Genomic DNA, 25,943 nt, shown 5'->3' with positions numbered 1-25,943 from the left:
TCTGTGTGAGGCACGGCACAGTTCTGTTACCATACCGCATCAGTAATTAAGTATTCTGAATGTGCTTCAGTGCAGACGGAGGGACTGACACACTATGCACTAATGGGCAATATTTACTTCCCTGTTGGTGCTGACAAATTGCATGAAAGGAAGCTGAAATTCTGAGAATCTCACAAAATCATATATGTGGGAGACAGCAACACCACAGTTCGGTGGAAGAGTGGCTGGAAAGCAGCCCAGTGGAAAAGGATCAGGGAGTGCAGAAAGCAGCCTGGTGGGAAAGGATCTGGTGGTGCTAGTGGATGGCCAGCTGAGTATGAGCCAGCAGCATGCCCAGGTGGCCAAGAAGGCAAATGGCATTGTATTCCATATCAATAACAGTGTGTCCAGCAGAAGTAAGGAAGTGATCATGCCCCTGTACTCGGCTCTGATGACGTCTCAGCTTCAGTACTCAGTTGAGTTCTGGGCTCCACAGTATAAGAAAGACACTGAAGTCCTGGAGGACGAACAGAGGAGGGCAATGAAGCTGGTGAGGACCTTGGAGGGCATGTTGTACTAGGAATGGCTGAGGGAGCTGGAGTTGTTTAGTCTGGAGATAAGAAGGTTGCATTCAGGCCAGTGTGATGGTTTCTTCTCCCAAGTAACTAGTGATAGAATGAGAAGAAATAGGTTTAAGTTAGGTTGCTAGTAGGCTGAACATGAGCCAGCAGTGTGCCCAGGTGGCCAAGACAGCCAATGGCATCCTGGCCTGCATCAGAAAGTGTGGCCAGTAGGACAGGGGAGGTTATTCTTCCCCTGTCCTCAGCACTGGTCAGGCCACACCTTGAGTGCTGTGTCCAGTTCTGGGCCCCTCAATTCAAGAGAGATGTTGAGATACTGGAACGTGTCCCGAGAAGGGTGACAAAGCTGGTGAGAGGCCTGGAACACCAACCTTGTGAGGAGAGGCTGAGGGAGCTGGGGGTGTGCAGCCTGGAGAAGAGGACAGTCAGGGGTAACCTCATTGCTGTCTACAACTGCCTGAAGGGAGACTGTAGCCAGATGGAGGTTGTTCTCTTCTCCCAGGCAACTGGAAACAGAATGAGGGAACACAGTCTCATGTTGTGCTGGTCAAGGTCTAGGCTGGATGTTAGGAGGAAGTTCTTCACAGAAAGAGAGTGATTTGCCATTGGAATGGGCTGCCCAGGGAGGTGGTGGAGTCGCTGTCCCTGGATATGTTCAAAAAGCCTGTCTGAGGCACTTAGTGCCATGGTCTGGTTTATTGAATAGAGCTGGGTGCTAGGTTGGACTGGATGATCTTGGAGGTGTCTTCCAACCTGGTTGATTCTATGACTCTATGATTCTAAGTTGTGCCAGGGGAGGTTTAGATTGGATGTAAGGAAAAATTTCCTTACTGAAAGAGTGGCAAGGCATTAGAACAAGCTGGCCAGGGACATGATGAAGTTGCCATCTCTGGAGGTGTTCAAGAATTGGATAGGATATAGTCATGGCAGTTGACTATAGTCATGTGGTTAGACTTGACATTCAAGGATTTTTCCAACCTTAATGATTTTATGATTCTAAGATGATTTACGAAGTGAAACTGTTATTGCAAAAACAGAAGGGAGGTAAAAAACATGACTCAGTCCCTACTGATAGTCCTTATATTACCGGGGGAACACAGATGTGGTCACAAAGGCCAAGCAATGCAGATGTGCCTATATAATTTCATGTACAGGCTACTCCTGTGCCTAGCACCGATGCACAATGTGAAGACTATTTTGTACAGGGCACTAAGTGCAAAGGAGTTACTTTTGGGTACCATTTTGATACTTCTGAATACAGCTTTGCAACTTTTTGTCACGGTCAGCCAGCCCCATTTTCTTGTGTATAATATGTTTGGCATGCAGCTGCAACAAAATCAATTTGTAAACAGTATTTTCTGTTAAGATAAATAAATCCACAGGAATTACTGACAAAGCCAGAGGCTTGGCAGATCTCTAAACTCTGAGGCCCAAGAGCAGAATTCTCTTCTCTTACACCACCACAGTCCAAAGTAACCAAATAAGGATCCAGTCTGCTGTCACCTAAACCCTACCAATAAGACAGTACAATTATGGGCTATTATTACGTGCTCAGAGTGATTATGTATGGGACCGATTCCAGTTTAATAGCCAAGACTAGAATTTGTTTATTTGCTTGTAAAGCTTCAAGCACATTTCAGCCATGATATAAAAAAGAACCATTTTCTTGCAGTAAAATAATGCTGTGGAAATAGAAAGTGATATGATTCATACAATGCTAGACTGTCACAAAGTCCATAAATGTGTCTATAAGTACAGAAAAAAATAATTAGAAGTGGGAGAGGGGCAGAAGGGAAGGAAAGTCAATAGTGAAATGGGCTTCAAACCCTTGGAGCACTTGTTTGTAAAGCCATGGTATCCATATGACCATTAGGGGATGCCAACATCATAAAAGTTGTGTCAGTTTATCTGCCTGGCAACCAGCTGCATGCTCTGTTCAAACTCATGCTACACATGGATTTCTGTGACTGAATCAAGAGCAAACAAAAACCATCAGGAGCACAAGCACATGAATCTGTTAACAAGGCAAAGAATGTGTTTGGAGGAACAAGAGAACTTCATGTATACTAGCTGGGGAACACAAGGTTTTTGGAGAAAAATGAAAGGAAGAAAAGCAACCTAGAAAGTGATCTGAAATATCGAGAAATATATAGATTAAAGGAAAGAAATATGCAAGCAATCTAATATTAATTCCAGTAGATTCAGTTTGATATATATTTCTATCTTCTCAGGAGAACTGCTTAAATTACAAAGGTGCTTCAGTGCTAGTTCTGGCTGAGTCATGGCCTGGAATATTAAACTGTGGAGTTACTATTTTCACAATGGTACATATTCTAAATTGTGGTCAAAAAAAAATATCCTACCAACCCCCAAACAAAACCTGAATTCCCAAACTGATTATTGTGCTGTAGCACTTAATCGTCAGTCCCTGATTCCACCTCTGAATCTTTACTCAGAACCTGCTACGCATATTGAGTTGTCCACCTGCTTCTTTTCTTACGTTGGGTATTTCTGTGTGTGAGCTTTCCACATTGCTGCTTTCTTTATTGAAAAAAAAACCCCTCTGTATTTCTGGAATGCTGTGGTTCCTGTCTCTCTGTTTTTCCTGAGGAATACTTGGATTTAGATGAATTCTAATCCTTGGATTCTGAGTGAGAAGTGGCTAGTAATTGGTACATTCTATAAACCACAGTTAATCAAAAAATGGTATTTCTTCCCATTAGGAAATTATTAGTGTTAATGAATATGCAAATAAGATTAGAAAGTAACTCTCTCTATACTCTTTCATACAGAGAGAAACACACTGAGACAGAGTTCTAACATGAAATCTGTGAAAATGTTTGTATAAAATGTTAGTACATCCTGTTCTTTCTTGCAGACAGACTTTCCTCATCTTATTCACAGCTGTCCTCAGAAAAATCTGTCATCAGTGACGGGACATGATTTCACTGCAAGAGTAAGTACAAAAGTACTCATCGAAAGCAGCCTGAAAACAGTGAGATTTTCCAGTCAAATTGGGAAGTTGTTAGGGGGTCTGCTGACTGAAACCTGAAGGCCATTCTGCTGTGCACAATAAGGATGGCAATCTGTCTAATTCACAGAGCAGAAAGACAGTAATCAGCTACACCAGGTGAAATTTCGCTAAAAGCTTTCTGTTGCTCCCCTGGAGCCAAATTTTCCTAGTGAACCCTCAGAAATCTCCTGTGTAAACCTATTCAACACAAATCCTTCCCATGACATTGCTGCTGTAATTCTGCTGCTCTTTCAGATGATGTGTCTGAGATCACACTTGTACAGTGATACCAGAGGTAAATATAAAGGCATGCTGCAGGTGGGATCCTACTTCCACTTGAGATGCCTTCAAGTAAACAGCCTGTCCTCTAGTTGATGTTTCTGAAGATCACAGTTCCTCTAAAGATATGACAAAGAAACCTACAGAAAAGACAACCTGAAGGCATCTCAAATGACACTAACATCTCCTACCCTGACATCTACTACTGCACTAATCCCATGTCCTCTGTTCATGATTACTGAAAAAGACCTTCCTTACATCTTGCCTGAGCTTTTTGTGATGCTATCTCTTGTTCTTACCAAGTAAATGAGGTCTGTCTTTTCCATTAATTTTGGGTGGGTACTGAAGACTTCTATTGAATCCCCTTGAAGCTTAATTTCCTTAACCACTCTTCACTGTGCTCCAGTTCTAGACCATCTTGTTCTACTCTAAACCTGTTTCTGTTTCTTTTTCATACTGGTTCCTGAAACTGGATACACTATTCCAAATGTAATCTAGTAAGCATCAAATCAAGGGAAATAACTACTTCCAGCCTACTAAGCTGCACGTCTTTGTTGTTGCCAGCTTGCACTGTTGGGTTGATGTTTAACCTCTGTGCAGTAAGATCCACTGGCTTTTTTTCATCATGCATGCTACCCAGACTGCCAGCCCTCAGATAGTGAACTTGTTTTGATATTTGTAATGGCCAAATTATTTTCCAACAAATTATTTTATTCTTCAAACCTTAGATCTTCAAAGCTCTTGGGAAATGGGGAAAGATAAGAAGTTTACATACTAATAAAAATCTCATCTGTTCTTAGTTGCCATCACCCTTTAGCTTTCTGATGGTTTCAGAGCACTTTGTCTCCTGCAGCCCGGTTGTAAGTCCATCCTTGCCACAAAGACTCCCCAGCAGTTAGCACAATACTAGGAAGAAAAAAATCTGCAGAGCATGATTTGAATTATACCTAACCATGTCTAGGAAGTTTGAGAGTAGTGCACTCAGTGCTTGTCAAGCATGTACAGATTTTTTTCTAATGCTTTTTGGAGAGTAAATCCATAAAGATAAAAACTATAGATACCTGAGAGGGAATTCAGTCAGAGATTCAGACATTTAGGTAGCTACAGTACAAATGTCTAAACTGGAAGTATTTATCTTAGTGACTGAGAGTACAAATCCTGTCACTAATCCTGTAGCTACTATGAAGATGGACATCTTGTTAACTAGAATAAAATTGGGGCATTTATAAAGTACTTAAGCACCTGTTAATAGGGATATATATATATATATATACACATCAGACTGCACGTTCTGTGTTGAGGGACAAGAAATGTGTCCAGTTTTTAAAACATGGAAGAGCAATGAGACTGAAAAGGAGCAGAGGCAACGGCAATGCACAGCTTGTAATGAGCTCCCAGAACAACACTGCAGGGGAAGAAGACTAATACAGCTCTTGGATGTATGCTCCAGAACGGTATGATTAGCACTAAGGAGGTGACTTTTATTTCTGTCCTAGGCTGGTCAGAGAATCAGACTGAATATATATTCTGCATATATAAATATTTATAAGCAGCTGGGAGAAGTCTTACAGTCACTCTCACTTGTTCTCTTGAGGGACTTCAATTTACTAGTCATCTGATAGAAATACAATAGAGCACAAAGGTTTAGGAGGGTCCTGCGGTGTATGGAAGATAGATTCCTGACACAGCTGGTGAGATAGGCAAGCAGCAGACTCCCCACTAGACCTGTTCATGAACAGATGAGGATCTTTATCCAGAAGTTTAAGTTAGGAATGCCTCCTCCCTCCAAAATCAAGGAGTTATATTTCCTAAGTGTGCCTCAATATCAAGTTAGAAGGCAATGCTTCATCCTGAGAATAAACTCAAGAGTATGAAAATTATCTCTGTATCAAGTGTACCCCCCAAGAAGTTTTCTTCCTCTTCATTCTTCCCAATGGGTAGTCTTCAGTGATACACAAATTCTATGCCATTCAGAAGGGATTTTTCCTCCTTGTCAAGCCCTTTGCTGTAACATTCTTTTTCCAGAACAGGCCATTCTCCTGCATATGTGCTACAGATTTCTGTAAGACCTTTTTTATTCCTTTTGTTCATCTCTCCCCTAGATGCTTCAAGGGAAAACCATCTTGCGTTATCCAGCAGTTTCTACAGTAGGCAGAACAGAGACCCAAGCAGCATTTTGTCTTCCAGGCACTTCCTTTTTAACAAAGCACACTATGTGTACTGTTCATTCTGCCAAATTGTTTGAGAACAACTTAAATAGACCTCTTTACAACTACTGTCTAGAGGTTCTGTTGTCTTCTAAGTTCTTTCCAGGTAAACAAGGTATTAGAGTGCAAGTGGGTTGGAAGGTGGAATTGCTTGTCTATAGATAAGAATTCCTTCTGGACTTGTTAAAAATTTGCCTTGCCTAGATGAATATACAGTCAATCAAGTCAAAAGAAGAACAAGTCTTCTACAGTGTGGGTTTGCAGGAATAACATTTTCTAGTATCTGGTTTAAGTTACTTTTCAGTTCTGTGCACTTCACTCCTCTCTGTTTACTGGCACGTGAACATGACTATTTTTGTTATTTGTCTGGCACCCGTACTGCAAAAATCAATGTTCTACTTAGGGAAATCATTCAGCAGGTATTAATGCTTCTTCATATAACTGCATATCCATTTTCTGTGGGGTTTTTTTTCAATTGCAAATTGAAAACCAGTATGAAAGTGTTATTGCTGCAATCACGGTTAAGTCTCCTAAGTTCATAAAAAGAGAGAGAGGGAAAAGAAAGAATTGAATTACAATAATACAAATATGAACACATGAAGCACTGAATGCAAAATTAAGTAGACTGTTGTGTGTCTGTATGGGGAATCAAACTAGTGTTGTATTAAGGCAGTTTGCTTCTGTCACATAAATGACACAAGGTGATAGAAAGAGAAATGAGAAAGGCAAAAGCTGTAATTCCAGTACCAATAAGCTTCTTTCAGACCCACAGTGGGTCTTTGAACTGCTTCCATGAGAGACTTCTTCAAGTACAACATACTTCCTCTTCATCATATGTGAGCAATAAGCAACGTAGTTACAACATGTGGCTTAAAACAACATCCACTGTGAAGAGATCCAGTATGTCTTTTGTGAGACCAGACACTAAGTGAAGAGAAGCCCTTTTTTTGCTATCAGCATGCCAAATATGAATGGCAGTACTTGAGATTTATTGTTTGAAATTTTATCTCAACTGAGAGGTGCTACATCATAGTATTGCAACTCTTGGTCTCCTGACTTTCTTTGGGAAAAGTATATTTCTGGTAAGCCTTCTCAGAAAACAGAGATGACATTCAAATCACTTAGACCTAAAGATGATAGCTTAAATCTCTATATCTAGGCTTTCCTTTGCTGATTTTATCTTTAATATAATTATTTCCCCTCTTTTTCCACTCCACTATTAATTTTTGATTCCTATATATACTCTTAAATCACCAGAACCATACTTTTTATAGTGTTCTAGGATGTACTATTCAGTATCTAACCTGCCTCAGTTCACATCCTGAAATTTACTTATATAAACCATATATAATATATATCTACATGTATAATACATTGCCCAGAACATGCACATAAAATATGTTTCCATATCAGCTTTAAATATCATTCCTTTGTTTCTAATTAATAATAGAAAGCTCTGACCATATAAAACATACAGAGTTTGCAGGCTTTTCTGAAACAACTTCCATTAAGAATCAAAACACAACTTTCAGCTACTCATTATCCTGTTTAACTTCCTCAGTGAAAGTCAGATTAAAGAAAAAAAGAGCCCTAGTCCAAGAGAAAATTCTTGGTCATTCATTTAAATGTTTCTAATTTTAAAGCCAAGCTTGAACATTTAAATGGTGGTAGACTGGAGTCAATTTCTTTGTATAAAAGGCACCTTTGTTTTTTGTGGCTGAAAATGAATGATGAAACAATTACTCTCCTAGACTACAAAACAGCTACTTCTAAATAAAACCCAAAGGAAAGTACATTAGCACTAGTGGCTAAGTAATTAATTGCTACCAGCACAAAGTGTTGGGAAAGGTTTACATTCAGGCACATTATTATCAGATACTTCTGTTTTTTTCCCCTAATTTAAAAACTTTTGCATGACCTGCTAATAACAATAATAACAGCTGTCATTTATACTCAAATCACTGGCAACTCTTTGCTACATAGAACTATAAATCTGTGGGCAAATGCATCTTTCTCTATCCCAACAGGCCTGTTTATCTGTTTGAGATACTATTGCTGCTACCTGTTAGATGATTCTCTAACACAAGTGACAGGCACCTGCACCTCTGGGATCACCTACCTGTAGCGAACTGTGGCAAAAACTGTGCCTGAGCCTCTCTGAATATCAAATGCATGAAAGAAACTTATGCTGAAGAAGGAAAACAGTTCTTAGCAGGAAAGTGCTGATGATACTTCTGTATTTCACCTAAGCTAAAATAACAGTATAGATGCAGGTTAGTGAAATGTGTTGTTTGGGCAGTGCTCCAAAGGTCTGTAGTATGTACATATAATGAAAGGACGATTGTATAGCAAGCTAAACAGAGTAATCCCTGTTCTCTTTGCTTTCCTCCCTCTCATGTCATAAGCCTTAGAAGCATCTAGTTGCTAATGAGATCTTAGAATTGCAGCCTGCTGTCTTTTGCTAACTGATCTGATATTTGGTGGTTACAACCTACTTCAAATACCTAGGCTATTACAACATTCTTCCCAAAGGTAGACAAAAGATGTCCATCTTCATTGATGGTACAGTCCACTGAGAGGGAGCAGACATTGCTGACCAAGCCACTCTCTGGTGCAGGAGAAATGAAACACAGATATTTCTTGGTTGTTATGTTCCTTTGTATGTTAACAATCCTGCTGGCAATAGTGTGCTTCACAGTGCAGCAAAACCCACCTGGGAACGATCAGGTGCTAAAATATCTGTCACATAGGTACACATGGAGTGTGGATAAATGTAGGTAAGAATAGAGTCAAAAGGACTATGTGTGGAACCTAGAATGGATGGAGAAATGTGTGAATAAAAATTGTGGTAACATGAGGAAGCCCTGAAGGCTACTAGAATTTGGTTAATTGGACTAAAGTGACAGAGGAGGAGGCTCAGAGAAACAACATGTCAGCACATCCATATGCAGGATAAAGCCTTTGAGAGCAGCTGGTTTTGTGCCTTTAAGTGCCATCAATGTGTTTGCAGTTCACATGTTATATCATAAAAAAGCTAATTCTGGGATATGCTGACAAAAGCAAAATTAAGGTCTTCATCACCACTACTTGTTTTAAGAAGCAATTGGCTACAACCAGTATGGTATCCTGGGAAGAGCAAAGGAGCTTTCTGTATGGTGCCAAATAGACTCTTGTTTTTCTTTATTAACAAAAACAAGAAGTGACTTTGCCAAAATCTACTTTGCCAAAATCTACTTTGCTTTTTATTAATTACTATTATTTACTGTTTGGCACAATACATAATAGAGAGAAAAGCACTTACTTTGCTTAAATGAGTTCACTATTGTATTATCTTTTGTGCTGAGAAAGAAAGGAGCACACTGAAAGTATGTAATTAACTTGTACTGTGAATGATGTGGTGGAAAACAAAGGCCAATGCAAAGCTAATGTGGTGGATGCGAAATAATGTGTTCTCATGCACAGCATTCTGGAAGTGTACTTTATTCCCACCATTTATTGTGTTTCCTGAGTCATGGTGTTATTTGGAAAATAACTTGAGCCAAAACAAAAACAGAGCTTGAATCATATGCTTTTGTGCAGGGAAGAAATCTCAGTAAAAAGGCAAATGGTGTTAACCCTGCTCCCCCTTCTTTGTCTAGCAATGCAAAGAACATTATATGTCAAGATGCACAGCATAGCAAATAGCCCATTTGCAGCTTAACTGCTTGACAGTCCCAGAAGCAACTTTGGAGCCATCAAGAGAACTGTGCTGGCTGCATCCCATTCGTTTGCTTTAGTCCAGTCACTTTGCATTAGCAATGTCACTCACTGTGTTGCAGGAGAACAGGCAAAGCATGATGTTTTGTATCATGTGAAGGAGATGAAAGGAAATATTCTCTGGAAACAGGATTTTGCCTTTTACTTAAATATTTCAACACGAATTATTCCCATAGATTGGTTGGGGATTTTTTGTTTGGTGTTTTTTTTTGCTTTGGTTTGGTTTGGTTTTTCTGAGGATTCCCATGGCACTTGCCAACTCTGCTTGTGAAGGAGTCACTTAAGTCACCCATTTAACGAAGCCACCTATGGGATGGAGAGTGATAGACAGTAAGAATCAACAGCATGGGTACTGGAGAGGGAACTGAGACAGGGACACCAGGGCAGTGTTCTGCAAAGCACTTCCTACACAGCAGGTCAAACCAGACTGGAATAAAGATGGCTTTCTCCTTTTCTGAGCCTTGTCCCAAGGGACTAGTTTGCTTTCTATGGTGTCTCAAAATGGGAGCAACCAAACTGCTGTATATACAGTCAAACTATTTTAAACCTTAAGTTTGTAACATCTGTGTCTCAACACTATTTTTTTAATAATTAAAAATAATAATTTTAAAAGCCTAACAACTAAACATATTCAAATGGGAGCACTTGCAGAGAACATTTTGAAACCCTAAGCATTTAAATGTTGACACTTACGATAAAAGTAAGTATAGTTGTCTAAACATATTAGTGCCATTTGAGATACCCTGAGGTATCTCATGGCATCTGCATGTGACTCACAAATGTGACACTCTAAAATATCTTAGCTACCACTGAACATTTATGTTTAAGTTATTTAATTGAGCCACTATATATAGTACCATAGGTTCAGAAGGAAAATAGCCTTTTCTGATAATGTATTGAGTTGTTTAATTGTTGTTTTCACTGTGTAGCTTTAGACAGTACAGGTTTAGCCCCTTCATCTTCTCAGAGAAAGTGGAGAAGTTTTACCTGATATTACATCAGAAAATGACAATGTAGTTCTATTTTCAGAAGCTCATATCTGTCCTAGACATACATTTGTCCTCTTAAACCCATTGTATAGTAACTCAAGCTGTTTTTATGAGCAGCTTCACATCTTAAATGATATCTCAGTTGCCAGAATAAAGGAGGCCCTTGTTTACAGATTCATGTAGAGGTTAGTGTTCTGTGGGCATCAGGTTGAACCTGAGTCAGCAGTACACTCTTGCTGCAGGGAAGATTAATTGTATCCAGGACTGCATTAGGAGACATGTGGCTAGCAGATCAAGGGAGATGATCCTTTCACTTTATCAGTTCTGGACAATTTAGAACAAGAGAGATATAGGTGTAGTGGATAAAATCCAATGAATGAACATCAAGAGATAGTTCAGGAAATTGAACATTTGACACATGAGGAAAGGCTGAGAGAGCTGGGACTGCTCAATCTAGAGAAGAGAAGGCTTAAGAGAGATCTTGTCAATATGTATATGTACTTGAAGGGAAGATGCAGAGGACAGTGGTAGGCTCTTTTCAGTGGTATCCAATGAAAGGACAAAGGTACAGGAACAAGTTGAAACACAGACAGCTCCCTCTGAACATAATAACATACTTTTTTTTTTTTTTTTTACATTTTTTTTTTTAACAAGACTAAGCACTGACCAAGGTTTCACAGAGAGCTTGTGGAGTTCTCTTCTCTGGAAATAAGTGAAAGTTGTCCAGAAACACCCATCTCTAGGTAGCTCTGTTTGAGCAGGATACTTGGAACAGATGATCTCCAAATGTTCCTTCAACACCAACTCTTCTGTGGTTCTGTAAAAATCAGCTTCACAGGTAAAGGAATACTTTGATAAACCCCTTCTCCTCCAATGCTCCTTCTCTGAATATGCCCATTTCCCTCTAGTAGATAAAATGTCTGCTTTGCATTTGAATGGTGACTACACATAAAGCAATGTTACCAATTTCATGATATTTCTTGTTGAAAAAAAAAAGAAGTTGTTCTAAAAATAACAAAAAAGTCAGAATTTTTCACCATAAGTATATCTGTACAACCAAACAGTCAGTATTAAGAATGCACGGAATGAATAATCAGGATGAATCTCTGCATCTGCCTAGAATTTTCTAATTATCTCTAAAGTAATGCAGAGGAAGCCTCCTCACAACAGATGAATCAATCCAGGTCAAGTATGACCTACTTAATTCTTTTTGAGCCAGAGACTAGTCCTGAAAATCTTGATTATCCAAACTAGTTTTACTTCTCTGTCCTGTTCCACTGCATTTATTACATTTAAATGCATGACAATGAATCCATATAGGAATGCATGTTGTGATACTTTAGCTAATATTGGAATTATTTCCTCAGTAAACAATGGATTTTATAATAGAAATAGAATAGTTTGTGAGGAAAAGTGCATTTCAAAAAAAGAAATCTTAAGACTATCCTGTCATAGATATTTTGATTTCTCATATTACTGAAGGACATTATCTCATATATGTGTATGCATTTATATAGAGAAGAATGAGTTTTCACATTTATCAAATATGAAATAGAAATATACCAACAACTCTTTAAAATACTTTTGAAAGGAAGTATTATGCAATGATTTTTATTTCCTTATATGGCCTTTGAGTGATTCTCAGCATTTTGTTATTAATTATACATGGGTGAATAGTTTTACATAAAATGTTGAGCTATAGACATGCACAGACATAGACATGGACACATAAAGACAGACTGCAACAAAGAACTGAATACATTATATCTCCCTCTCTTTTGGATTTCACTGTCAACAAATAAAAACTCAGTTATTAATACACATACAAATTTCTCTAAATTCATCCTTTAATCATTTTTTTGTGACAGTGCTGACAGTATTACTACTGAGTAGAAGAGAACACCCTGCCAAACAGTTTTTGTCCTGCTTTTACTAGGAAACAATGACAAAAGCCAGAAGAAAGAAAAAAAAGAAAGAAAGAAAGAAAGAAAGAAAGAAAGAAAGAAAGAAAGAAAGAAAGAAAGAAAGAAAGAAAGGAAGGAAGGAAGGAAGGAAGGAAGGAAGGAAGGAAGGAAGGAAGGAAGGAAGGAAGGAAGGAAGGAAGGAAGGAAAGAAAGAGAGAAAGAGAGAAAGAAAGAAAGAAAGAAAAAGAAAGAAAGAAAGAAAGAAAGAGAAAGAAAGAAAGAAAGAAAGAAAGAAAGAAAGAAAGAAAGAAAGAAAGAAAGAAAGAAAGAAAGAAAGAAAGAAAGAAAGAAAGAAAGAAAGAAAGAAAGAAAGAAAGAAAGAAAGAAAGAAAGAAAGAAAGAAAGAAAGAAAGAAGGAAAGAAAGAAAAGGAGCTTTTTTGGTATATCTGTTTTGGTGATGTGCCTTTTATGCAAATTTCTTATAGTTCTCTGCAGTAATGGTACCGTTAAATGCCTTGAGATTATTTGTAACAGAAAAGTGTTACCTTGAGATTAAGGCATAAAGTACTAAGTGCATTTTTAGGAATAGAGAAGATTTCTCTGTAAAGAAGTTAATGTTCCAAAGAAAGCTTTGTTTATTCGAAAGATTTTATGGTTGTACTGCTTTCTTCAGTTAGCACCTTAATTCTCACCAACCATACGGCTGTCCAGATGTTTAAAATAAAAAGCCCATTTGGGTATTATCAGAGATTACTGAGAAAAGATATACAGACATGATGTTTAGCTATGCAACATAAAATTCTCGGAGTGTGTGGTATCCAATGAACACCATATCCTAGATCAGATGAGACTGAACATATAAATCATAAGAACTAGAAAAAGGTCTCATAATGCAATTTACCTCTAGCCAGATGCCATCTGGAAAGAATCTGCTAGCCAGAGTGATAATCCTTTTCTCGTTTCTTTCCTTTTTTATTCTTCTCACCAAGCTATTATTGGGAAATGATTTTACCAGGGGTGAATATCTTTCTGCCCAACTCAGATGCGCTTTTCAGATGTTCTTGTTGTTTGTAATGTCTTGAGAATAGGGTTGCCTAACATCTAAAATACATACATTGTCCTTATTGCTTGAATCTTTCATCTCCTCTCCTCTGGGGTTGCCTAATATGCTCACCAAGCTATTATTGTTTTGCTTCAGAAAGCTTGGCCCACTCGCAGAGTTTCATTTGCTGTCACACAGTCACAAATTACAGCATTTACTTCACGCTACCTCCATTCCAAAGTATCACTTTGCGCTTGCTGAACTGGAGAGCATGATGATGGATCAAGGCGTATTTGTGCTAATCCATTGTAAATTGACTCTCCAAAGAGTGCAGCACAGTAGTAGTCTGTGGCATTTCCTTTCCATTTTAATTTGCCTATGCTGTTTTCTAGTAATTGTTTGTTATCCCAGGCTTTGTTTCAGTCACAGCAGTTTGCTCTTACTTTTCATCCTTGCCTTTTGACAGATCATAAAAAACAAATGAAGGAAAAAAAAAAAAGAAGGAAAACAGACAGAAAAGGGATTTTGGGGGGTTGTGTTTTTTGGTTTTTTGTTTTTTTTTTTTACTTGCACTTTACCTTCATAAACAAGTCTTTAAAGCCAGCCAGATTTTCTGCAGGTGTAAATCACTCTGGCTCCACTCTGCATACCATTTTATGCCAGCTGAGACTTTAATACAATGCTTCTGAAATGCCAGTGATGTAGCTGTTTTCTAGACGTCAATTTCATCCACAAGCTCACGTCTCCTAAAGGGATCAATTGGACCATGTTATATTCTGCTTTAAAGCCTTTAAAAAAACATTGCCTTCTAAACCTATGAGAACTCAGTATTAGGCTGGGCAGCAAACGTGCATGAATTTAATTAGCCTGTGTTCAAAGAATGATTCAACTGGTAAATCTTGAAGAAATGAGTTATCATTTATTTTATATGCTTCATTACTAGTTCAGAATCTGCACTGTGGCCTTATGTACCATTGTAAGAAAAACAAGAGAGGTCTCCCTTCTTGAAGAGTTCATTGTTAATGTTAATTTAACATTAGGATTCTACAAAAAAGTTCACCCATATAAGAAAACTGAAAAGCTTTTTTTTTTTTTTTTCTAATCTACAAGGAAACAAAAAATGTAGAGATACAAGTGACAATGCTGGCACACTGGTTTTAGTCTATCAAAACTACTCCAAGTTTTGTCTTGTCACAGTGGGTAATTTAGTGTAACTATTGTTACTTGAAAATTTTAACTTGGATTTCCTTAGTGTTGCCTTTTCAAATTACTGATGTTCAGTTTGTGATGCCACTTCTTGCCTAGGTTTGACTTGCACTGGGAGTCAGCTCCTCAAAGCAGTGCAAAGCCTTACTTGTGTGGTTATTTCTGATCCTCCAAAGAAAAGGCATTGTAATTTGTAGAAAATATCTAATTTTCATCTCTTAATAATCCTTAGATAGTCTAAGCTGATGGGCTAGTTAGAGAATATGAATGGAGTAAACCAAATATCTCATAAGGAAGATTTACATGATAAAGGGTTATGAGTTCAGGCACTAAAATAGCAACATCACCAATTTATTATGGCAGCATTCAAAGTCAAAAAGTTACTCACTTAGAGTCCCTGTCTTATCACATGCAATTGAGGACTTTTCTTGGCTTACATTCCCTGACGTGTACCTTAAAAATATGAAGGATGTAAGAAGGGACAGTCTTTGTGCTGGTAAGATAGGGTTAGTTTGGATTTGTTGAACTCCTTGTGCAGTGTTCTGCTATCTTATTTCACTAAAGAATTTATATTGTCTTCTAAAGAAATGTCTTTCCAACTCAAGATGAAAAAGAAAGCTGAAATACTTAGGAGAATACATTTGGTTAATTGGATGACAAGTTGAAAAACTAATTATCTGCTATGACTTTAAAAAGAGTTGATGTTTCTGAACATGAGGAAGTGGAGAGAGTCAACAGAAATAGCTTAATTCCAAGCAAAGTTCAACTACATACACAAAAATAGCAAGATACTGGGTTCAATTAGTAGACAAATTGATTGCCTCTTCAATTTAGTCAGATAGTCTTTCATGGTCATTTGAATTTGAAAAGAATAATTTTTGAAACTGAGTGAAAAAATTAACAATGTTTAAAGTTCCTGAACTTTTGAATGCAGTGTGACTGACAATGTGGTGAGCACTGAGTGCTGAGCCTACCACATACATCCAAGTACACAAGGCCAAATTTCTCTGCTTCTCTGACCAAGATTTGTTTAATCATCTAAGAAAGGAGGATGATGACATGACAGAAAAGTCTTCAGACAACAGATCTAGGCTGACTTCTGCAAGGCCTTGTGCATTGTTTTGACTACAGAAGAAGTGTACATTACTTATAGTACTAATTCAGTCTTGTTAGGTAACAGGAATTCAGTGAAATTATTCTGGTTCTTTATATCTAAAATCTGAAGTGCTCACACACATCTGTCTTTGGTGACCCAAAGATGGGTCCTGTGGGAGTACTGTACATCTGCAAAGTCATAGGTAGTCGGGGAAGATGAATAGGTAGTGATTGTCCTCTCTCTTTTCTCAGAACCAAAACTACAAATCACCAGATGTAACAGCTGTCAGATTCAAAGCAAACAAGAGACAGTAGTTCTTAGTAGCATGTGAAGTTGAACTTTACCTCAAGAGGCTTTCATTCTAGATCCAGGAGCCCCTAAATGCCACAGGAATTTTATTTACTCATTCATCCAGAATTTCTCTATCTGCTCTAAGTTCCTCTTCAACCTCACTGAGTATTTCTTTGGCCTTAATATTTGATACCCAGCTCATACTGCTTCCTCAGGATCCTTCTTGTAGGAATATATTCCGTTAAAGAGTTCCCCAGAAGGCCTCATACAAGGCAAATGTTTGAGACATCTTCAACTTCTTATCTCTGCCTCAAGGTTTTATTTTGTAACGATGCTTCTGTGAGGTGAGAGAGTCCACCTCTAACCATAGAGATTCAGTCCTACTTATCTGGTTTTCCAAAAGAGCTTCTTTATCTGTGGAACAGAGTGGGAGAATAAGAGAATTTGTTCATCATCATCATTCTTTGCTCCCTCCTGAGGAAAGCAATCTACTAGATATCAAAATAATTTCAGATTCATGAAACCCGACGGAGCAAAATTGGGAGCATACATCTATAGCCTAGTGATTAGGACCCCCTGGAGACCTAATTTACTCTTCCAACAGTACTACTGCATGTAAAAAACTAGATAAAACACATAGTATTCACTTCTTTATCACTCTGATGTAAAACGTCCAAGTGTGAGCAGACAATGGCCAGATACACAGATAATTTAACTGGAATGGGATGTAACATAATGGCTTGTAGCAATATAGACTATTAGTTGTTAAAATCACTTTTGCTCACATAACTTTAAAAAAAAAGAAATAAATTATATATTTTCCAACAGTGAAAGAGCTGACTCTGGACTTTAATCAAATATCAAAGCTCTGTCTGATCTTAATAAACACCTGAAAGTGACCAAGTAGTAAAGCAGATTCCCCAGCCTGCTGAACTTGCTAGATTACCAAGACTTCTGAATAAAAGCCAGCAGTAACTACAAAATAAAATAAAGAAAAAAGCAAGTTAAGTGTGAGTTTAAAATTCTAAAAAAGGATTATTTAACATTAGGTTCTCAAAATTAACATTTTACTATGAAGTTTAATAGTTCCCATTTCAAATAACTAACAAGCGCAGCTGGCAGACACAAGTTAGCACTTCCAATTTCACTGCTTTGCTTTTAGATCTCCTGAGAACCTCAGAGCTGTTTGAAGTCCAGGATAGAGGCTGAGGTTACAGAAGGGCCTGATTTCCAGAAAGTTCTAATAACTTCCACTCATCTCTGCCAACTGTTCTGGATTTGATGGTGCTTTTAACCCTTTTTTCCACAGCTGAGTTTTGGTTAGAGTGCATCAAAGACCTTTTCAGCAAGTGCTAGAAAGAGGCCTGCATAGCTGCTGGACTTAGAGATCAGCTCTCAGATGCAACCATTGGTGCAGAAAGGGAAACAAAAAAGGCCAGAGTCTGATGTGGTCACGCTTTGTGCACTCAGTAATGATCATAGTGCGTAACAGAGCATGGTCCCTGACATCCACTGGTACATCAGAGATCTTGGCTGAGATCTCGAGGGATAATACAGACTTCTGTGAGGATGGTCGAACATTGTCACAGGTTGCCAAGAGAGCTTATGGAGTCTCTGTCCTTGGAAGGTTCAAAACTCGATGGAACTCATCCCTGAGCAACCTATTCCAGCTGACTCTAGTTTGGGCAGGTGATCTGGACTATACAGTTTCCAGCAGCACCTTCCAACTTCAACTGTTCTGATTCAGGAAGTATGAAGAACACTTCCAGCTAAATCTTGGGAGAGGCAGGGTATTGCTGTTGCTTCCACTTGTAGAACTTGCTACTGAAATTACTTCTTTTTGAAGATAAGTTTTACAAATTTCCTGACCTGCACTTATCTTTTCAAACCAATATTTTTATGCCTGTAAAATCCATTCTGCTGCTTCTAGAAGTTTCGTGCTAATAAAATGTTACCATTTTCAGAGATGTGATCACTCTCACTCCTGTTCTTTGGCTTTTGTTCATAGCTCCCTTGGAAATGCTGTTCTAGAAGAGGTCTCCTCAGTGCTGACTAAATTGGAAGGATAAAGGCATATGGTTTTGAAGGTTATACTACTAGTTTTACAGTGATGATGAAGGGAGAGGATTGGAGCAGGATGACAGTGCTCACTTGTAATCCACCATAACTTCTAAATACTTTGCTGCATAACGGCTGCTCAAGCAGCTGGTCCTCATTCTGAATTTTTACAGCTGATTATGCCTGTGAAGTGTTATACTTTGTATGAGTCCCTAATGAATTCCATTATATTTTTCCAACCATGTCTCCTGTGTCTCAGCATAATTTTGAATTCCAGTCTTGTTCCTGAGCTTTTTGAAGCTTGTTGTCACCTGCAGATTTAATAAGTATACTTTCCATTCCATCATCTGGGTCATTAACAAAAGTATTGAAGAGGTCCAAAATGAAGGCAGATGCTTGTTGGATCCTATCCAGCACTTCCCTCTGTTTTGACTATGAACGACTGACAAACAGTCCCTGAGTACAGCTTTCTAATTGTCTTTGTACCTACTCTGTGGTAATTTCACCTCGTTCAAGTTTCTTGGGCTTATCTGGGAAAATGCATTCTAAGACTACGTCAGAAACCTTGCAAAAACGGAAATATAATGTTACCAGCTTCTGCTCAATCCACAAACAGTCTGGTAGAAGAAGAATAAAAATGTTTTGACATGGTTTCTGTATGAAAAATCTCAGAATCATACAACAGAACCACAGAATAGTTTTAGTTGGAAGAAAACTTCAAGATCATCAAGTACAACCACCAGTCTAGTGTACACTGCCAGGAGAACACTAGACCACGTCCCTCAGCACCACATCTACAAGTCTTAAATACCTCCAGGGAAGGTGACTCCACCACTTCCCTAGGCAGCCTGTTCCAGCGCTTGCCAACCCTCAACCTCCCCTGGTGCAGCTTTAGGCCATTTCCTCTTGTCCTACCCCTTGTTACTTGGGAGAACAGACTGAACAGACTGACTCCACCTTGCTAAAATCTCTGTTCAGATGCTCGCAGGTACAAGGTCTCCCCTCAGCCTCCTTCTATCCAAGGCAAACACAGTAGTTGAAACCCAAGTTCACCAGTGCTAAGCACAGGGGAGCAATCCGTCCTCTAGTCCTGCTGGCCAGACTGCTTCTAACACCAGGCAGGATGATGTCTCAGCCAGCTGTCGCTCCTTGTTATCCTAGGTGCTTACAAAGAACTAGATTCTGTAGCCTTCTTCCACTGCACAAACCACAAGCTACTGCCTATCATTTCATGTATTCTTTAACCAAATCAGCGATAGCTTTTAGAAAATGGCAGGTGGGTAAAATTTGTCTTAAAATAATGTTGCAATACACATTATCTCCATGCTAATAACACTTCAGTTTTTTTGTGTGAGAATGCTGTTCAACACAAATATTTAGATTTATTCATAGAGAGGTAAAGTATACTTTTTAGCTATGCAAAGAAAACTGCTGTGCAAAAATGTGAATATCTTTTAGTCACAGGTTTCATCAGTTAAAAAAAAAATAGAGGAGGGTAATTGCACCTGAGACATATATATGATAGAAGAAAAAGCTTTGTGATGATTTCAATTGCTAGTTATTCTAATCATGGAGACAGAATAGCATGAAGGAAGTGGATATTATTATTTTATTCAGAGAGTTTTTGCATCTAAGTTTGGATGCTAAGCTTTTAATACACTTGGGGTAGAAAAGTATCTCTGAATCACCCTTTGTAGGTTTTATTCTACTTGAGACTCAGACTAGGAGTCTAAAGTCAGAGAGTGTAATTAATCTCTATTGTTCTTTTTTTTAGCATTGTCCACCAATCCCATGCTGCTCTATTCTCAACCAAATTTCCATCAACTTCAGTTTTTCTTATCTCTCAGGTTACAAGGCTTAAATCTCAGCCTTAATTTTACTTATGTACAAGACTGAACAGATTGCAGCCTAAATCTCTGATTGCAGATCCCTTTGCTTTATTTTAACTACAAGTAGGATGAGATGGATTTTGGTTTCTTTTTCTGCCAGGTTTATGCTGTGCCTTGCTTCCTGAGGGAATTGAGAAACTGGCACTGCTCACTACATTGCAGTTTTAGGTTAAACTGACAACATGGCATGATTAAGTTTTCCAGGTTTTATTTCCCACTGTTCTTTTCTTCTGTTCATATGACACAGCAGTGAGGGTCTTTAGGGGATTCTCATGGGAGGTTCATTAGTGTTTTCTAATTGCTCCATGCAGAGGGAAATAACTCTACATGTCAGGAGTTCACTTGTGCTTTAGCCTGTTTAACTCCTGAAGCCTTAGGTTGAGTCAAACCACAGAGAATGAACTAATGAGAGAAAGATTAGTGTAACAACCCTCTAATGTGTTATCAGGAAGGCCCATACTGTTACATTAAGCTGTCTTTTCCCAGACTAATTTCAACATGTCTCTACTAAACATCTACTGTTTCCTGCCTTGAACTCCTTACTCCCTCATGATAAGGTCAGCAACAGTCCAGTCTGCTTAAAATATCCATGTGCATTATGTGACTTATTCCCCATCCAGAGGTATGATTTAGGAATGAAAAATACCACAGCCTCTTCTTAAATATTCAAGGTAGCAAATGGAAAGGATTTTTTTTTGAGAAGCAGTGATGTAGAAATTGGAAATGAGAAAACAAACAGACAAACAAAGCACATCACTGCCTACCTCACACATGCAGAATGGAGAAGCTATAACAAAAAAGAAAAAAATTAGAATAGTTTTAAAAATTTCAGCATAGCAAATGGGGATTTATTGAACAGTACCTAAGCAGTTAAGATTTAAAAATCCTCTATGCCAACCTGTAAGAACTACTAAAAATAAAGAGAAATAAGGTTATAAAAGAGGACATGCACCTTATGTGTTTATTTTCCATTCTTATATATATTAACAGCAGTTATAATATTTTGATGAATAACATAGATTGGAACAAATTGCTTAACAAGAGTTCTGAATCATCAGAGAAGCAAACTACATTATCTTCAGTAGAAGGTAGATAGAAAAAAAATTCCCCTCAAAACAAGCCCTGCTTATAAAAAAATGTAAAATGTAAACCCAGAATATACATTCAGATGTTGTTTAAAAGTCCACTGGTGCCTCAGATGATGAAGCAGCTCACCTAGTTACATCATGCTTGTTAGCTATTTCTGTGCACAACATACCAAGATTCAAGATATACTAAGCAAACCAGGATTTTTTTTTTTTAAGTTTTATGGTTAGGACTTCCTATTGCTTTCAAGAGTATAAATCTCCTTCTCTATCTGAAGTTCCTGTGCAAAAGAATACAGTGATTTAGTTAGTCTGCTGAGTCCACCTATGCATGGTGGAGCAAAAAGCAGTGGGCACCATAATGACTTCTGGATCAGGCAATTGGAATGAGGCAGAACCAGGGCGGATGCTCCGAGGTGTAACAACTTAATATCTACATCCCTCAGATGTTGTAGGCAGTAGGGTACCACAAGACTTGTACCTAGAAGAGTGCATTACAAGATGTAATGGAGGGGTAATCAGTTAATGTCAGATGATATTTTTCAAAAAACAATATTGTTTATTAATTTTGATATTCTGGATTTTTGCTCCCCCTCCCCCCCATTTTACTAATAATCAGGGTCCCTTCATTATTCCCTTATACAGAGGAATAATAATACAGGATCTAGAAGGTTTAAGAAATAATCAGCAAAAATATAAACATTAATTGAACTCAATTGAACTGGAAGAGAAGGTTCCTGTGGTCAGTACACTGCTTGTGGTTAATCACAGAATCAACCAGATTGGGAAAGACCTCCGAGATCACCCAGTCCAACCTATCACCCAACCCTAGTCAATCAACTAGACCATGGCACTAAGTGCCCCTTCCAGTCTTTTCTTGAACACCTCCAGGGATAGCGACTCCATCACCTCCCTGGGCAGCCCATTCCAATGCCAATCACTCTCTCTGTGAAGAACTTCCTCCTAACATCCAGCCTAGACCTCCTCCAGCAATACTTGAGACTGTGTCCCCTTGTTCTATTTCTGGTTGCCTGGAAAAAGAGACTGACCCCCACCTGTCTACAACCTTCTTTCAGGTAGTTGTAGACAGCAATGAGGTCAATTATACTGCTTGTCTACTAAATGGACTCAAGTAGCTCCTTTCTCCCTATGGCAGAAGGTAGTTGGTGAATTACAAAGGGCTCTAAATATTTACTTGAAAAAATTGTCTTCCGACTCACAGGGCTAGGTACTGCTTCAGACAGTACCCAAGTTACCCAAATGTTTTGAGGAATTCTGTTGGTGTCTTGTCAGCCTCTGAGGCTTCTGATTCTTCTCAGGCTTCACAGGGTGCTGGGAAAAGGAGGCAGACTATCTCTGACCTTATCCTGGTTCCTCTGGATGATCTGTGTACCTCCAGGACTTCCAATTTTGGCAGGAGACTTTCAGGTGTAGGCAGGACACGTTGTGATGTGCAGTCTCATCATGGATGTCATGCTGGATATACAGGCCTATCACATGGAGGCATTTAGAGGCTGTACCTCCGAGGCAGGCAGTTTCCAGCCCATTCAGGATGCAAAAAGGGAGTGAGGCAGAACACTGCCGGAAGCAGAGAGCAATGGCAGCAGGCAGCAACAATCACGAATACAATGGCAGAGCACAGTTTTGTTACCTGCTCATCTCTATTTTACCAATACAGCTTGAGATTAATGGGCCTTTGGACACAGAATAGCCAATCAGAATGGCAGTTAGCTGAGTTTGACTGTATTAGGTGAAGCCATAGGCTTGCTTTACCCAAATTTGGGAAGAACATAGGCCTTGCACAAGGCTGGCACAAGCCAAGTGTATGTAGCTTGTTTACCACACCATGTAAACAGGAGCAAAACAAGTCTGGGCAAGCCAGAGCCCTTGGACTCAGTGGCTCCAGGTTCTTTGTCCTCTTTCACATGGTTGCTTCTCCCCATAGCAGAAGGAGGGAGAGCAGAAATACCTGTCTGGGCAAGCCAGGACATGTATAAGCCTATTTTGGCCTGTTAAGCCTACCACGACACAAGGCTTATCTCTCCTGATGCAGAGTATAACATTATTGAGAGCACCCTTAATGAATGACCTGATGCCATACGTGTGCAGAAAGTAAGACTGAATTACAACTGCATTGGTTGGAGTGTAAGAATTGCAACTATAGGTAAAGATATAAGGACATTTATCCTCTGTGTGCTTAAGAGCTTTTATCTTTTGTTTGGTTTGATTTGTGTTTTGTGTTGTGTTTTTTGGTTGGTTGGTGGACTGGGGTTTTGTTGTTGTTGTTTTGTTTGTTGGCAGTGGCTTTTGTTTTGTTTTAATTTGATTTGGGTTTTTTTTTATGTTACATCATTTTCCCAAGAACTAAACTTTTAATTGCTAAGTTTGTTGGTTGACTTTTGTTTGTTGCTTTTTATTTACATCATGCACTAGAATTAAAAGAAGGAAATAGATTTCTGAACAGTTCTCTTCAGATTGTTTTTCAAATCTCCAAAACCATTTTATTATTTACTTCTAAAATGAAGCACAACACTAGCATTTGTAAAACAGTCAAGTGTCTGCTAGTAAGAGCTGGTAAATACCTGGCTGGAACATGGCTTTGAGGCTCCTTCTAATAGAAAGTCCAGTTCTGAATCTAAAGAAAAAATAGTGACATACTGTAAATGTTTCTGCAGAAGAAAAGGAGAATCTTTGTGGTGACCTCTATGTTGTATAAAGGATTTCCTGTACCTATTCACAATGAATGAGGTTTTTCTGCATCTGGAGCTAAATATTGTAAGCTTTTCAAATAAGTCTTACCAGTGATGTTAAACTTTACCCCTGAATACACATTATTATTACTGGGTCATGAAGTACATGTTTTGAATATGGTGTAGAGTTTTCTGTGTCTGAGTCTATCCTGTACTTAATCTTAGATCTTTTGAGAGCTGTGCCTCTTTACCCAGGAAAGTCTACTTTGCCACACAAACTTCATCATACCCCAAGCTGATGCCTCAGATCTTGAGCTACAAAGCAAAAGACTAAAGGAAGACAGGATTTATTAAGACAGTAGAGAAGTTAGTAAAATAGGAGTATGGCTTTGCCTATTGGCAGTATTGATAATAGCTTCATTATGGAGTTCACTAATTACAGGGCAGTTATAAATTGTTTTGTAAAAATCTATCTAAAGAGCAGTGAATGAGTCTTCAGATTAATCTGTCAGACATTACAGTGGCAACCCTTGGAACATAAAAATATTAATGTGACTTAAATAGGTCATAATCACACTAATAAAGTTTGTAACTATTCACTTTAGCAGCCAGGGTCATTTAACAAAGCTGTAACTTTTGTTCTTTAGTTGCATCAAAGTACAAGTAATCTTTAACAGGGCAGAGGTCTGCTTTAATAGAGCTCAACTACAAGAGACTCTGGGCCAACTCTTCTTAAACAGAAATAGTGGAGCTGGGGCTAAAAGATCTGCTCCTGTGCACGTGTGCACAGAAAACTTCATCTCCATGCAAAAGGAGAGGTTTGAACATATCTAGAATGCATTTCTTTGTCTGAGATATCATAGACTTCCTGGGGGTCAGTACAAAGACCTCCCTTATCTGCAGCACTCAAGCCAATTATTGAAAAAAAATATCACATTGCCTTGTTCTGTACAATTTTTATTGGCTGAACAGCCTAGAAAATGTATATATTAACAGGTAATTTTTATCCCAAACTAGCTCTAATCAGTACACTCAATCTGAAAGATCATTGAGCTGGATCCTGTCATATACAAAGTCTTATGTGTGGCCATTTATTTTGCACTTTAAGAGCAGACAGCAGCTTGACCTATAAGGGACTGGAAGTTGATCTCTCTAAATAACCTTAAAACTTATTTTGATGGGTGGTTAAAAAGAAGTCAATAACATTATACTTTCCTTTGGGTAATGCCATACTTCCTTTACTCACGGTAGAAATGTTTATCCTTCAACAAAGGTGGCAAATTAGATCTGGATCACGGCACAAAGAAAATGACATCAATCCCTGGTTTTCAGAAAGGGCTATATTGCATGAGAAAACATCAGGGAACTGAAGGTCTTTGAAAGGCAAAAGAGTTCCACTCATTTGAACTTTAGTTTATCTGATAGAAATAGCTGTCAAATATATTCAGCTTCTCTTTCTTCCTTTCAGTGACTCTGAAACAGGCCTGATTGAGATAAGCCCAAGAAAGAGGAGGAAAGGGCAGACAGTTAGTGTCAGGCAGTTGTATTGTGTAATGTGACAGACAAGAGCAACTGTGGAAGGCTATAGTTAATGTTTTAAATATTGTCCTATTGAGCTTAAGTGCTGGCCAAAGCAATTTCACATTAATGACAATTCCAGTTTCAAGGCATTCTGCCTGAAAGGAAAGCAGTGCTGCTAATTCATTTAGCACTTCTCCAGATCAAGCTGTGCCTCTGAACAACTATGAGGAATGAAGGGAACTGGCTTCCAGGTATAAAGAAATCTTTCTCAGTAACTCATGAGAAGTCCCTTTGTCAACAGGTGCTGAATGATGGTGGCTGAATTGTTGAGAGTAGATTATTCTGTTGTTTTGCTT

This window comes from Pogoniulus pusillus, chromosome 14 (genome assembly GCF_015220805.1).
Source record: "Pogoniulus pusillus isolate bPogPus1 chromosome 14, bPogPus1.pri, whole genome shotgun sequence".
Taxonomy (NCBI): domain Eukaryota; kingdom Metazoa; phylum Chordata; class Aves; order Piciformes; family Lybiidae; genus Pogoniulus; species Pogoniulus pusillus.
This window is presented reverse-complemented; position numbering follows the sequence as displayed.